At 57.3% G+C, this 15,871-nt stretch overlaps 1 protein-coding gene and 1 long non-coding RNA gene across 7 annotated transcripts in view; one reads left to right on the plus strand and one right to left on the minus strand.

The window, feature by feature from the left end:
* The window catches only part of NFIC (nuclear factor I C), a 64,537-nt gene that overhangs the window by 23,048 nt on the left and 25,618 nt on the right, over window positions 1-15,871 (plus strand). The window lies entirely within an intron of this gene.
* Window positions 933-8,079, minus strand: LOC118657618. 2 transcript variants are annotated; one of them, XR_004968058.1, is made up of 6 exons: window positions 7,934-8,079; window positions 5,102-5,332; window positions 4,649-4,729; window positions 4,456-4,533; window positions 3,462-3,692; window positions 933-2,252 (listed from the first exon to the last, which is right to left on the minus strand). It is a non-coding gene; the product is annotated as an uncharacterized LOC118657618 (long non-coding RNA). The 2 variants fall into 2 exon arrangements; XR_004968059.1 differs by lacking the exons at window positions 3,462-3,692; window positions 4,456-4,533.

Consider the following 15,871-nt stretch of genomic DNA (forward strand, 5'->3'; position numbering starts at 1 on the left):
AATATCTGACATGGAGGATGTATTTTCACTGTTACAAATTGAACATAATTAAAGCATAGTGATTAATCACAAAAACAATATGTAATTATATATGTGTTTTCTGATGGCCTTAAGTGACCCGTGAAAGAGTCGTTTGACCCCCAAAGGGGTCACGACCCACAGGTTGAGAGCCGCTGATCTAAGAACAAGAAGCCTCTTAGCACACAGTGAGTGCTTAGCCATGGAGCTCTTGGCGAGTAGGTCCTCGCCCTGCGGGCACCCTGCACACGCCAGGACAAGGCTGCCGGGGCAGTGCATGAGGGTGCCTTGTCCACACAGGCAGGGCCCAGCCCCCGGAGGAGCCAGCAGAAGCGGAAGGCATCACATTGCACCTGTGGCGGCCTTCCTGGCATGACAGCACTGCAGTTGGTACCCTGGCCCTGTGCCCAGGGAGCTAGGGGTGGTGAGGGCAACTAGGGACATCTCCCAGCCGCCCCTCCCCAGCCAGCTGTCAGGCCAGCCCCTCTCCCTCAGCTGGGTGTGGGCAGGAAGTCACAGATGGTCCGAATTGGTGAAGGATAAAGGAGGGGGCACTTGGGGACACATGGATGTCTTGTCCACATGGGGAAACTGAGGCCCAAAGGGGGGGGGCACTGCTCAGGTTACCCAGTAAGGGCCCATCTTCTGGTCCATTCGGACCCATCTTCAGTTCCAGGCCAACTTGTGAGGTGCCAGGGCAGGGAAAGGGGGGACCCTCATATCTCAGAGTAAATGACTTGCAAGTCAGGAAGGGGGTTCAGGACTGGGACTTGGGAGACCATAGGATGCCAGACCTGAGACGGCTTCTGGATCCTCCAGGGGGCAGATTCTGGAATTTCCAGAGCTGGGGTCTTCACCCTCCGGGTGATTCTAGATGAGTTTCAGAACAGCACAGCCCAGTAGAAATACATAAATTATGGACCACATAATTAAACATTTTCTTGGTATCTAATACTTACAGGTGTCAACCTACAGGGGAAATTAATTTTCACAATTTCTTCTATTTAACCCAGGACATCCAAAATCATGTCGTTTTGACACATAATCGATGTGAAGCAGTTACTGAGATGTTTTACATTCTTTTTTTGTCCCGAGCCTGTGAAATTCGACATGTGTTCCACGCTCACATTTCCATTCCAGCTGGCACATTTCAGGCATTCAGTCTGACGTATGGCGTGTTGGGCAGCTCAGCTCTAGAACATCTGAATTCTAGAGTATTCCCAGGCAGATCTCAGAGCTCCCACGTTATGAGAATGCAAGGAGGGGGTTCTAGAAGGTCTCACCTGGGGCTTTCCCTCGTCACACTGCGGACCCCGTGGGGGGCTGTCCTGGGCACTGTGGGGGTGGGGGGTAAGCAGCATTCCTAGCTTGATGTCAGGAGCATCCTCCGACACTAACCACCAAAAATATCTCCAGACGTCACCCCGGGTCCTTGGGGAGCAGCATCACCCCAGTGAGAACCACTGTGCTATGGGGGGGGGGGGGGAGCCTTGGAGTTCTTCGAAGTTAGGTTATTTTTCCACCCAAGAAACGGTGCCAGAATCCCGAAAGCTGGTTCCTTGATCTAGAATTCCTCAAGTGTATTCTTGGCCATCCAGGAGCAGGGTCCAGAATTTCCTCAGTTGGATTTCTGGGTGTCCAGAAGCAAAGTCCAGAATTTTTGCTTACCCACGGCCGAGCTTCAGAGTTTTGTGAGTTGGGTTCTAGACCCTCCTGGGGTGGGTTCTAGCATTCTTCATGGAGAATCTTCACAGCAGCTGGGAACAGCTCTCACATCTCCCAAGCAGGGTTCTCGAGACTATGGGGACAGATTCTAAAGCTCCCAGATCCGTCACCAGTGGTCTCATCCAGTATTGGTCTTACTAATATCCACGAAATCCTCCAGTGTGTTCTGGACCATTGATGGCCGGTTGCAGAATTCCTTACGCTGAGTTTTTGTGCGCCCAAGGTCGGACTCTGGGATTGTCTTGAGCTGGTTTCTAGAACATCCAGGGGGGCAAGTTCTAGAATTCTCAGAGTCGGGGATCCAGAAAGTTCAGGTCAGAGTTGAATAAGCCTGTCCTCAGACATTGGTGACTGAGCAGAATATTCCAGAAAAGATGCCTTCAGAGGGGGAAGGAGGTGGGTTTTAGTGTCTCTGGCTGAGGCGGTCTTGGGGCAGCCAGTTGGATGGGAGCGCCCGTGTGGTTCGCGGTGTTTGGGAGCAGATGGTGGGGCTATGTGGCTGTGAGAACCTGGAACAAGAGTGGAGACTTTATTTAATCCCTGGTAAATGTCTGTTGTTCACTGGATGTGGGACGTGGACCCTGGCTGTGTTTCCAGAGTTTGTTGTGGGGCCGTGTGCGCTTAGTAGGTCCTCAGTTGAAGGCAGTAACTCTAATAGATGGTGACATCTGGCAGGAGGCAGGGGTTGTCTGCCTGTGTGTTTTGGGTGCTGGGGGCGCTTACAGGCATATTGAGGGCTTACCTAGTTAAACCCTCAGTAAATGTCAGGAATATGTGCACCACTTTATTTCACCTTAATTCCACTGCGGTGGGGATCAGCATTAAGTGCATTTAACAGATGGGGAAATTGAGGCCCAGAGAGGCAAAGCCACTGGCCCAAGATTGCACAGCTAAAAGGCAGTCAATATTCGAACCCAGGTCCGGCATCTCTGACGGCCCACAATATTCCCCCAGGAAGGGGCTGCTTGGGGTGCCTCCCCTGATGTCCCCGGAGTCCCCGTTTGGGCCTAGACCTCAGCTGGACAAGGAATACCTTTGGGGACTGGAGCCTAACTAGGGGGTGGGCGAGCCTCAGACCCTCAACCTGGGGGAACCAGAGAGGCAGAGGTGCAGCCTGGGCAGCTGTTCCCGTCTGTCTCTCTGTCTCTCTGTCTCTGGGTCTCTCTGTCTCTTTGTTTCTCTCTGAGTCTCTGTCTCTCCCTGCCTTTGTCGGTCTCCTCCCTGCCTCCCACCCCAGGCCAGCCTGTGGGCTGCCCGGAGGCAGCAGCAGCAGCTGAATGGGCCCCTTGTTCCTGACCACACCCGCCCCTTGGGGTCACCCCAGGACAAGCCCTGGCAGCCTGCTGCCTTAAAGGGCCAGCATCCAGAGAGAAGGGGGAGGAGAGGGACCGCCTCCACTCCCCAGCCCCACACCTCCCAAAGAGGGAAGCATTAATGTGCATGGTGGGGAGGAAGGGCACCCTACCCAGGTACCCTCAGCCTCCGCGGTCAGAGGGGTGGCAGGGGAAGCCTGCTAGGGAGAAGACGGCGCGCGCATGGCAGGGCTTGGGCTTGACCTCGGGCATCCCTTCTCCCCTCTGTGCCTGGGTTTCCTCATCTGCGTCTGGGGCTCCTTGTGCCCACCCTCAGGGTTTGGGGGGCAGATAGAATAGTATCTGGGCCAGGACTTGGTACCCAGCCGGCATTCTCCCCGCACCCACTGTGCAATGATACAGCACCTGCTGCCTGGGCATCCTGTGAGCAGCATCGCCTGCCCCGTGGACAGGGCGTTCACTTCGCCTTCCCCCGTGCCTCAGTTTCCACAGGTGTAGAATGAGTTCAACCAGCAAGGATGAAGCCAGCTGGCAGAATTAAAACGGTGTTCGAGCAGGGCCCACACCCAGGTTAAGGTTCCACTACTGAGGGCCTGTTGCACACAGGCCTTGCTGAGAAAGGTCCTGTTGGCAGCCCTGTTTTAGAGAGAGTAAGGCTCAGGCTGAGGCTACACGGCCGATTTCACCCCAACTCTGCCACCTCCACCCTCCACTCTGGGCTGTGCAGCTCCATGCTGCTTACTTGCCTTCTCTGGGCCTCAGTTTCACCGTCAGAGCAATGGGACTAGCCCTGTCCACTTGCACACACTAGAAGCCTTTCACCTTCTCCCGCCCAGAGGGTGCTGTGTCTGGGGGTCAGGGCATCCCCCGGGCCGAGCTGCACCTAGTGGCCACTCTGGGTGGCCACGGCTCTCCTGCGCATTAGGCCAGCCCCACAGACAGTCCGGGACAGGTTGCTGGGACAGGTTGCTGCCGGATGGACAAGCCTGTTCCCTGCTTTCTTATGTAATCAGGTTATGCAAGGGCAGCTGGCCTGCTTACATAAAGGGAGGCGGGCCAGGGCCCAGCTGGGGAAGGGGAGGCTCTTAAAGGGACCCGAGTCCCCCGAGTCTCCCTTTTAGGGCCCTGCATAAACGCTGGCCAATTCTGTGCTCATCGATGCCATCATTGTCATCATTATTATTATTGTCATTGATGTTGTTTATTGTCACAGTATTTTTGCCCACGGGCAGTGCATCGGTGGAGTCGGGCACAAAGTCCTGGCTTGGTCCACTCCTGCTCTGATGCTCAGTAAATCCCTCCTCTCCCTGAGTATGTTTCCCCATCTGGGCGATGGGAGATGCCAGTGAAGAAAGGCAGTGGGGCAGAGTGGGGGGTCTTGCCCCTGCCAACTGCTCACCAGGTGACCTCAGGCAAGTGGCATCCCTCTCTGGGCCTCAGTTTCCCCATCTGTAAATACTCCTTCCTCCTGGGGCTGCTGAAGGAGACACGGTGAAACCACGCGGAGGGGTTAGGACAGCATTGCGCACACATGCTCAGTGCTCAGCCAATTGCACTGCTTTGTTGTCAGTAAATATTGATTAAGCACTTACTGTGCCAAGCACTTTTCTAGGTCCTGGGGACACCGCCGTGAACTCCACAGACAAAAACCCAGCCCTCCTGGGGCGCACAGTCTGTTGTGGGAAACGGACAGAGAGTAAGAAATAAAGAATAAGGAACTAATACCAGTTCCTAAGGGCTACAGAGAAATATAAAGGAAGGCAAGGGGACAGAGTGGGGGCCTATTTGGGGGAGGTCTGTCTGCGGATTTGACATTTGAGCTGAGAGTTGAGGGGTGAGGAGGAAGCAGTTGTGTGAAGAACTAGGGAAAGGACATTCCAGGCAGAGGGCACAGCCCATGCAAAGGCCCTGGGGCAGAATCCATCTTGACATATCGGAGGAACAGCGAGGAAGCCCCTGTGGCTGGAGCAGAGTGAGCAAGGGGGACAGAGGAAGTTATGTGAGGGTAGAGAGGTGAAGGGGCCAGGGAGGACTGGGGCTCTTACCTGGGGGGAAGTGGGCGCCTGGAAGGCCTTGGGCAGACGAGGGACTGACCTAACTCAGGGGCTCACAGGCGCCCTCTAGCCACAGCAGAAAGGGTGGACTCTAGGGGGCGAGGATGGCAGTTCAGAGACAAGCTGAGGCCCTGCCCTGATTCAGGCCAGTGATGACGGGGGCCTGCCAGGCAGAGGCAGATTTCAGAGGTCTGAGAATCCGTTGCGATTGTCAGCCTGGCCCTAGTGGGAACATGCAAGTTAGTCACTCGATTCACGCAACTCCTTCTGAGGCTGGCACTGCCCTCCTGCCTCTGGCCCCCGCCTCCGTCTGTAGCAGCACCTGCCTGGGAATATGCAAGAAAGGAAGGAGCAAAGCAAGGACATGGCACCCCAGACACACCCAGGGACACTCCTGGAATCAGAACGCTGTTAGCGGGCAAGTCGGGATGTGGTGCCCAGGCCGCCTGCGGGACTCTGGGCAGGCCGGATGGGCAACTGCCAGCTGCCCAGCCCTGAGCTGGGTGTCTCACCTGCACAGGCACTGTTTTCCCATTTTTATTCCCAGTCTTGCCAGGTGGACTTGGGCCAGCTGCTGCCCCACCCTGTGCCTGTGTCCCCCTCTGTGGAGTAGGAGTGATAGTCTGTCATTGTTCATCCAGCAAACAGTAGGTGCCAATTCAGTGATTAGCAGCAATAAGGCAGGAGGCTGGTGGGGAGGTAGCTCCCTGGCATGGGAGCAGACAATACTCACTGGGTGACTGACTTCCCCTCTCTGAGCCCGTTTTGTTCCTGTAAAATGGGGACCACACCCACAGAACCCCTATGGTACCGAACCAAATTCCTGCTCAGAAAGGTGTCCAGGCTGACGTTTTGCAGTCTCAGTCCCATGGGACAGCTGGGCAAACTAAGACCCAGAGAGAGCCAGAGACTGGCCTGGAGTCACACAGCCAATCCGGGACAAAGAAAGGCACGAGCAGTCTTGCCACATGGTTCTTACACCCAAGAAACAAGATGTTCATTGTGCCTCAGTTTCCAAATCCATGAAATGGGCACATGGCTGGGTCGGTAGGAATCTCTGGACATCCAGGAAGAAGCTGCAAGGGTTTATCTGGCCAGCCTGCAGACCATCCTCCTGGGGTACTGGGGAGACATTTGAGGGAGGGAACCCCCCAGTTTTCCTTTGGCATTGGCAGAAGAGGAGAAAGCAGATTCCTGGGGGCTTCCAGGTTAATGGGGCTCCTTCTGTATCCAAGCCCTTCGGCACAGGAACGGACTGCATCCCCCGTCTGGCTCTGGGGAAGCAGGCCTGGCCTCACCTGCCCAGTAGAAGGGCTGGAGCTGGCCCCACCTCAGACCTTTGTGCACCTCTCAGTCTGTCAGACCCAGACACGTTAGCGAGGCAGCTGTCTCTGTACGCACTCAGACCAATTGCTTAACTTCCACAGGGCTTCATCTGCCCCGCTGTGGCTCTGTATGTAGGTCTCGGGATTATGTGTAGGTCTGGCATATAAGTGCTCAAGAAATGAAAGTGATTGTTACTGTTATTTTCATACACTGCTCTCCCCACAAGCCCATTCTGTGCCTGGCAAACTCCTACTTATACGTCAGTGCCCCAACTCGAATGTCCCCTCCTTCAGGAAGTCTTCCTCCTCCTCCAGGCCAGGTTCCCATCCCTTCCTCGGGCTCCTCCCGCCACATCTCCTTCTCTTTGATATCCAGGGCCTGGAGCAGTTGGCTCGGCTTCTCAATAGAGGGTTTCTGCTGATTCTCAAAGGACCACGGGGACGGAGATGGGCAGTGCCTGGGCCTGTTGTCAGAAATCCCTTATGTCACCATTGCTTGGAGTCCACATCTCCCTAAACCTGGTCTTTCCCTCTGAATATCCCGATTTTTCCATCCTTCCTCAGGTTCCTTTGTCCCACACGCATTCATTCTGCACATACGGCATGCCAGGCCGTATCAGAATGATCCAGGTTATCCTCCCAGTGAGCATGTGCTGGGTGCCCACTGTGTGCCCGGTTCTGCTGATGACCACACTGGTCTTCCCGCCGCTGCTGCCCGCCATGCGCAGGCATTCGTTACCGAGCGCTGACTGTGCCCTGCTCCCGGAGCGGGGTGGGGGCGCCGGGCCCTCTAGTGCCAGCCTCCCCCTGCGAGGCGGCCGGTTGACCCCATGGGCACTGGGACCCCAGCAGCGGGGCTCCAACCCCACATCTTCCCGGACCCTGCGTCTCCCCCCGTCAAGCGTCCAGCTACCTCAGGTGTGTGCTTTCTGCAGAGAGAGAAACCGAGGCACGGAGCGGGCCGCCGTGCACCGCTCCCCCTGCCCCTCAAGCGAAGCGGGGCTGGGACCTCCCTACGGCCCCCCTGCGATGCCAGGCCCAGAGGCAGGTTTTGCCCGAACCACGCCGCCCCGCTGCCCGGAGCCCTGCCCGCACCCGCCCCCCACCCCACCCCCGTGGCCGTGACCATGACCGGCTGCGGCCTCCTGGGGCCGCTGGCCAGTGACCTGCCCCCGGAACCTCAGGAGGGGGAGCCGGAGCTGGGCAGAGGCCGGAGGTTCCGCTTCCGCCGCCGTGGCCACTGCGGCCACCGCGGCTTCCGGTCCCCCCGCCCCCCCGCCCGTCTCCCCCCCCATGGCCGCACATGTGAGCGGAGCCCGTGGCACACGCGGCCCCAGGCCCGGCCGCCGCTCCTGGCGCTGAGCCGGGCCCGCCGGGCGGCGGGGAGGCCGCGGCTGCGCCAAGAATCCGCTCCCAATGTAAACAGCAGTTATTTTGGGCGGCCCCTCCCGGTGCTGACACATTGGGCACGGAGGGGGGCCGCGTGGGTATTTTTAACCTTGTTTTCCGCATCCTCCGTGCCACCCCGAGGGTCTGGTTCGCGCCGGGTGGCAGCGACGGGCTCCGGGCCGCGGCGGGCACGGCCGGCGGGCACACACGCGCGTGTCCCCCCGGGGAGGCGGCGGGGGGGCGGGCCGGGGCCGCCGGGAGCCCCCTCGCCCCGCCCGGGCCCCCCTGGCCGTGCCCGCGCCGCCGCCGCCGCCGCCGCACAAAATGGCCGCCGGCCCAGAGCCCGTGGAGCCGCCGGGAGGGAAAATGGCCGCCGCAGGGTGATGTCAGAGGCGCGGCTGCCAAGAGCGGGGCGGGCGAGCCGGGGCCTGCAGCCTCGCCGTGGGCCCTGTGTCCTCGGGGCCGAACACCCGACACACGCTGGCCAAGCCCGGCCGCGAGGGCAGCCCCGGCCCGGTGGGCAGCCCGGCCCCGGGGGTGTGCGCGGCCCCGGCCTGACCCCTGGCCCGAGGTGTCCGGAGCCGTGGGGACGGCCAGGCCACGAGCAGGCGGGGAGCCGCGGGCGGTGGGAAGAAAAAGAAACTTTTCTTTGAAAGTGACTCCCAGGCAGGTTGGCTCGGGCCCAGGGCCGGAGGCGGGAGAGGGAGATGGAAAGTGTGGTCCAGACTCGGAGCCGGCGGGTCCGGAAGGACGGGGAGCAGGCGGGCGTCCGGTCGGTGGGGCGGCCGGTGCCCTGCGCCCGGCAGCTGCTCCCCGCGGGCTTGTGCGCAGCCCCGGAGCCGGGAGGTCCTGCGAGGCGCACAGCTGCCGGGCCTCGCTGCTGCCGGCAGGATGCGCGTCTCCAGGAAGCCCCTTGCCTCCCGGGCGTTTCGGTGCTGGGCTTCCGGCCCACCGCCCAGGGCCTGCATGCGCGGTCGCCCTGGCCCCCCGGGTCGGGTCGGGGGAGACCCAGGCCTGTGAGCCTCGGGCAGGACTTGTGTCTGTCTGTGCTGGCTGTGCCCGGAGCCTCGCACAGGGCCTGCCACACACGGGCGCTCAGTGCACGTGATGAATGAAGGAACCACGGCTTCCCCTTGGGCCTGGGTCTGCACAGACACTAGGGTCGGATGGGGGTGGAGGCTCCGGGACCCCAGCGCTTGGTGACAGCTGGGCGTGTGCGGAACCTGCTCTCACCTTTCTGGGGAGGGACACGAGGTCAATTACCGAACGTCTCCAACTTGGAGCTCAGAGCCAGAGTCCGGCCCTATGGACACACAAACCACGTTTGAGCAGACGCCTGAATAAGTGAGGGAGAGAGCCGGACAAGCGTCTGCAGGAAAGGCCTGCCAGGGAGCGGAACAGCATGTGCAAAGGCCCTGGGGCAGGGCCGTGCCCAGTGTGCCGGAGGGACAGTGAGGAGCCGCAGAGGGAGCAAGCAGGGGAGAGGGAGCTGGTGAGGAGCAGGTCATACAGGGCCGTGTGGGCCCCGCGGAAGGGTTTGGACTTTCATGCAGTTATAGACCCAAACTCAGTCCAGTGTGATGGCAGGATACAGGGGAGGACAACGGTTTGGAAAAGGGGCCGAGGGAGGGTGTTCCGGAAAAGATGTTAAAATGGGCTGGGAACGGTGGCTAGAGTTTGCCTGAGCGGGAGAGGGGCAGGGAAGGTGCCGGAGGAGCCTGGCGGGAGGAGGAAGGCCAGGTCACGTGTACAGAGGCCTTCCAGGACAAAGCACGGTGAACCTTCCCCGGCGAAGGTTTAAAAATGGCTGGTGACACGGGGAGCTGGGAATTCCAGGGCCTGGCTTTGGCTCTCTCTCCAGCTGGCTGGCGCTGGGAGGCCGACGTGGCAGCCCAGCAAAGCCAGCTACCCTTGGAAGGCGGCGAAGGTTGGAAAATAAACCAGGTGAGCTCTCCATGGCAGCCGGTGCTGGTCCAGCAGACAAGCCGCTGGGCCCTAGTGGGAACGCTAGGATCCCCAGTATCCTGCCAGGTTTTAGATACGTGTAATTATCGTTTCAGCAAGTCCTGTACTTTCTACATCCCAAAGATTAAACCCGGAGCCAGCTTGTTATGCCGGCTGGGACGCTGCCCACACCTCCTCCGTGCCCTCCCAGCACCCAAGAATCCAGAATTCACTCAACAGCCAGAGACTCTGTGTGTGTGTGTGTGTGTGTGTGTGTGTGTGTGTGTGTGTGTATTTTGGTAAAATATATATAATAAAATTCACCAGCTTAACCACTTTTAAGTGTATAGTTCAGTGACATTGAGTACATTCACCTTGTTGTGCAACTGTCCCCACCATACATCCTCAGAACTTGCTCGTTTTCCTGAACTGAAATTCTGTCCCCATTAAACACTACCTCTCCACCCCCCTCTCCCAGCCCCTGGCTCCCACCGTCTGCTTCCCTATGGGTCTATGAATGTGACTCCCCTAGGGCCCTCCTGGGAGTGGAATCACACAGTATCTGTCCTGTGTCTGGCTTATGTCACTGAGCCCAGTGTCCTCCAGGCTCATCCACCTTGTAGCAGGTGTCAGAATGTCCTTCCTTTTCAAGGCTGAATACTATTCCACTGTCTGGATGGACCTCATTGTGTTTATCCACTCATCTGTCAATGGACACGGGTTGCTTCCAACTTCTGGCTGTTGTGAAAAATGCTGCTATGAATATAGGTGTGCAAATACCTGTTTGAGTCCCTGGTTTCAATTCTTTGGGGTTTGTACATAGGAATGGAATAGTTGGGTCATAGTGAAATTCTATGTCTAACTTGTGTTTTATTTTATTTTATGTATTTATTTGGTTTTGAGAGAGAGAGACCGATTTGTTGTTCCACTTATGCATGCATCATTGGTAGATTCTTGTATATGCCCTGACTGGGGATCGAACCCATAACCTTGACATATCGGGATGAGGCTCTAACCAACTGAGCTACCCGGCTAGGGCTCAAAGTTTAAGTTTTTGAGCAACTGCCAAGCTGTTTCCCACAGTGGTCGCACCATTTTACATGCCCATCAATAGTACATGAGGGTTCCACTTTCTCCACATCCTCATAGCCAGGCATTTAAAAATGTAACACAAGTCACGTCCTGTCACTCCTCATCGTGCTTGAGAATAACACCCAAGCTTCTCACTGCAGCCCACGTGGCCCTGATGGCCCAGCTCCTCTCCTCTTTGATCGCTTTTGCTCACCATGTTCTTCAAACATCCCATGTTTATTCCTGCCCCAGGACCTTTGCACTTGCAACACCATCTGCCCCAGCTCTGCCCACGGCTGGCTTCTGCCCATTCCTCAGTCCTCCGCACTAACGTCACCTCCTCAGAGAGGTTCTGCCTGACTTCTATTTTGAAAGCCACCCCCAGAGCCTCCCTCTGTCCCCTCACCCAGTTTCATTGCCTCTGTGGAACGTGGAAACGTCTGAAATTATCTCAGCCTCCTCCTGTTTGTTCTTTTCCTGTCTGTCTCTCCTCCCTTGGCTCTCTGCCATTTCCCCGATGCCTGGCAAGCAGTAGCTGGTCAGTAAACATCTGTGACATGCATGCCGGTGGCACCTTGATCTCCCAGCTACGAACTGGGAGTTTTAGCCGCGGGGATGAGAGCGGTCGGTCGGGGTCAGGTGCGCCGGGGGCGGGGGCGCCAGGGCAGGAGGGCGGCAGCAGAGGCCACGGCGGCGCCTCCGTCACGGGCTGGGACAGACCGGAGCTGGGCTCGTGGCCGCGGACAGGAAAGAACAGCCAGGACAGTCCGGCAGCGGGATCCAGGTTACGTTTCTCTTGTCGCCCTGAGCATGTGTTTGTTCGAGCAGAAGGCTGCAGGGGGCGGCGACATTCCAGCGGCACATGAGCACCCCCACGGGCTGGGCCCCAGCCAAGCGGGGATGTCGCTGGAAATACAGCTGCTGCCGAGGGCCGGGCTCTCGCTCACACGGCGCGTGCGCGTGGCGGTGCTCCGTGCCTGCTGCGAGAGCCTGCGTGTCTTTCTAAGGACATCTTTGAGGAAGGTTCCAGAATGAGGGGAGAGCAGGAGCCCGGCGGATACTGAGGGAACAGTGTCCCGCGCGGAGGGAACAGCCCGTGCTAAGGTCCTCGGGCAGGACCCCGTGCGGAGTGGGGGGGGGGGGGGCCTGTGTGACTGGAGCCGAGTGAACAAGGGGGGGGAGGGGCGGGGAGGGGCTGAGGGCAGATCACGCAGGGCCTTGTGGGCCACGGGGAGGACCCGGACTCCTCCTCCGAGGGAGGTGGGAGCCTGGGAGGCTGTGAGCGGAGGAGGGACAAAATCGCTTAACTTGTGAGTTTGGCGAAATGCTCTCCCCCAAACAGGTTTATCCCCTGGTCTGTGGTTGGCCCCTCTCCTCCTTGAGCTCTACAATCCTCACACGGTTCGAGTCAAACCCATAAGGTCAGGGGACAGAGAATGCCCACTTTACAGATGGGGAAAACCGAGGCCCAGGGGAGAGAGACCCGAGTAGTCCAAGTTCCCAGGCCCGGCGGTGCCAGAGCTGGGACTCGCACCCAGGATTTGGGGCACAGCTGTCGCTTCCAGAAGATGCCCCACCTTCAGAGGAGCCTGTGACCGGCCGCCTCTTCCTCACGACCCCAGTGCGTCTGACAGGCTCTGGGCGGCCCACACCGGCCCGAGAGCTCCGCAGCGATGCCTTTCGACCCGGGAGCCCCGCGCTCAGGGGATGTGATTCACATCTCGGGGACCCCACAGGCGTCCCCAGCTCAGCTGCCGACAGCACAGCTCCGGCTCACCAGCCTCCGCCGCCCTGCCTGGGCTCTCCCAGCCTGTCCGCCCGCGGTGTCCTCTGCCATCCGAGTGCACTGTGAGCCAGATCGAATGAGCGGACTGCCGAAACCGGGCGGGGCGGGGCGGCAAGGTCAGGAGAAAGGTCACGAACAAGCAATGCCAAGGTTCGATAAGATGTCCATTGTTATGTTTTTCCGGGAGGAGCAACCAGAACCAGGCTGCCGTGTCTGTTTTCCTTGCTGTGAGGGTGAGCGGGGCTGTCGGCCTCAGGCAAGGGCGGCTGCAGGGAGTCGGTGTATCCGGTGTTGCCGGCTCCCGTCTGGAATATGGGCGCGATCATCACGTCTCTTCTGGGGGCGTTTTGAAGTTTAAATGAGCCCGTGGAAGCGACACTTGGAGCCCCGCAGTCTAGAGCAGTGGTTCTCAACCTTCCTAAGGCCGCGACCCTTTCGTACAGCGCCTCATGTTGTGGTGACCCCCAACCATAAAATTACTTTCGTTGCTACTTCATAACTAATTTTGATACTGTTATGAATCAGTATTTATAATGTAAATACCTGATATGCAGGATGTATTTAGGTGACCCCTGTGAAAGGGTCATTCGACCCCCAAAGGGGCCGCGACCCCCAGGTTGAGAACCGCTGGTCTAGGGGATGCCGGCGAAGTGTGACTGTTGGATGTACCGTCTGAAAAGGAGTGACCTTGTCAACTTTCCCGGGAGCTGGTCTCAGCCCCTCACGTGCCAGGGCTGCCCCCCGCCCCCCTCCGGAATCCCAGGGTGTGTGGCCTCCCTTGCACTTGGCAGAGCCTGAAACCGTCCTCCTGGTGTCTGTGGTGACTTGTTCATGGCCTGTTGCTCCCCCGTTAGGACGTCAGCGCCACCAGGGCCGGGCCTTTGTCCATTAGGGTCACTGCTGTGTCCTCTGAGCATTGGGTGCCCAGGACACACTGAGTGTCAAAGGAGAGAGGTAAACGGCAGTGCCGTTTAGCTCCGATTCACGGATGAGGAAAGAGGCGCAGAGGCATGAAGGCCTTGCCCGGAGCACACAGCAAAGGGACGGAGAGAGCGTGTTTAGGCCTGGCTGGTCACACACGCTTTCTGTCCCACCTTCTTTTCCTCGTTTACAACCCTGTACAAATGGGTTTGACCCTTTTTTCCATTAGCACCTCCCCCTACAGAGCCTTTTAGACATTCTTTTTCCCGAATCACTTCACCCCAGGAAATTTTAATATCTATTAAATAGATATTATTATACCTATTTATGCAGTGTGTCTATATCTATACATATATTTATATTCTATACATTAAAAGAGCAACATTCTCTAATCCTCTTATACCACCCCACTGAGGATGGACAGATCTAGACAAGGGGCCCCTCCTTGGCCTGCTGAGATACGGGCCGGTCACTCTGGGCAAGGGCTGTCCCAGACACTGTGGGGTGCTGAGCAGCAACCCTGGCCGCCGCTCACTCGATGCCAGGAGCACCCCATTGTGACAAGCACAGCCCTGGGGGCCAGAATCACCCCAGTTAAGAACCTCTAGGCTAGGCAGACAGCTTCTGATACCACCTTTGGGAACCCGACTCGCTGAGCTGGGCCTCAGTTTACCCACTTCGTCAATGGGGCGGATTTAATTGGATGGCACCAGGAAGCTCTTAGCACGGTGAGAACTTGGCACTGGAAGCTGCCCGCTTGGAGGCTGGGGCTGGGACAGGAGCCAGCCTCTAGCGTTATCTGCTGCGGGTGCATCTGTGGAGATGGGAGGAAGATGCATTTCAGGGCTGGGTGTCTAAGTACATGGAGGAGGAGGAGTTCGCTGTGCCTCCTTCCCCCCCCCCCCCCCCGCCCCGATTGTCCAGGGAACATCCAGGGCAGCTCCGCCCAGCAGAGCCGGCAGTGACGCTGGCCGTGTTCAGCACGGTCCCGGTTGGTCGCCACCAGCCACGTATGTGTGGCTGTGGAGTATTGAGAGGCGACCAGTGCAACTGGTGTCCTGAAAATTTCATTTCAATTCATTTCATTTAAATGCAAAGTCGCATGTGGCTAGTGGCTCTCCTACTAGACAGCTCTCGAAGCTGACCCAGATGACAGGCAAGCGGTCAGCAGGTGGGGGAGAACTGTTTTGAGGTTTCAGAGATGATTAGAAAGAAGATGGCATCATAAAAGGGAAGGAGATTCTGACACAGGCTGCAACATGAATGGACCTGAGAGCATTACGCTCAGTGACATAAACCAGGCACGAAAGGACAGACACTGTGTGATTCCACTCAGACGTGGTCTCTAGGGGAGTCGAAGTCATACACATAGATGGTGAGAGCCAGGGGCTGGGGGGGGGGGGGCGCGGTTAGTGTTTAATGGAGACAGAGCATCAGCGTGGGAAAATGAGGAAGTCCTGGAGAAGGATGGTGGGGACGGTTATACAACATTGTGGATGTAGGTAATGAGCTGTACACTGAGAAATGGTGAAACTTTATGCCATGTTCTTAACTGCAGTCTGAAAGTTAAATGTAAAAATATTTTAATGAGATAGCAAATAAGTACATCGTCATATTAAGAAATTATGCTTATTTAAATTAAAAAAAAAATATTTCCCAGGACAATAGAGAAGGAAGAGATCTTCAGCCCAACAAAGGGACCTGCAGAAACCCACAGCGAACGCCGGGCTTAGTGGTGAGGGCGTGCGCGAGCTCCTGGCGCTCGGGAGTGAGGCGGACGGCTGCCTGCTGCTCTTAACATGGCTCTGGGGATCCTAGCCAGTGCCATAAGGCACGAAAAGGAAATCAGAGGCCTACAGCTTGGGAAGGAAGAAACAAAACTGTTTCTATTTTATTTGCAAAGGACATCATGGTCTACATAGAAAATCCCAAGGAATTAAAAAAAATAAAGCTTTTAGAACTAAGAAGTAAGTTCGGTTCAGCAAGGCTGCAAAATACAGGATGCACACAAAAAATCCAATCGCACCTCTAAATGCTAGCAGTGAACAATTAGAAACAAAAATTAAAAACACAGTATCGTTTATAGTCTGTCCCCGAACTTACCATGTATTGATTGGCAATTGGATGGCAACTGTTTTACACTTCGTATTAGCTAACGGGGTGACTCAGCAAACCCCGGGAGGTGGGGTTTGTTATCTTGCCCATTTTACAGATGAGGAAACCAAGGCTCAAAGAGGGGGTGTGGCTGGCCTGCGGGCCCAGAGTAAACAATGAGACAGTCTAGTGCAGTCGCTGGTAATGGATACAGAGCCACCACGGCACAAG

The sequence above is a fragment of the Myotis myotis genome, unplaced genomic scaffold (genome assembly GCF_014108235.1).
Source record: "Myotis myotis isolate mMyoMyo1 unplaced genomic scaffold, mMyoMyo1.p scaffold_m19_p_6, whole genome shotgun sequence".
Classification (NCBI taxonomy): Eukaryota; Metazoa; Chordata; class Mammalia; order Chiroptera; family Vespertilionidae; genus Myotis; species Myotis myotis.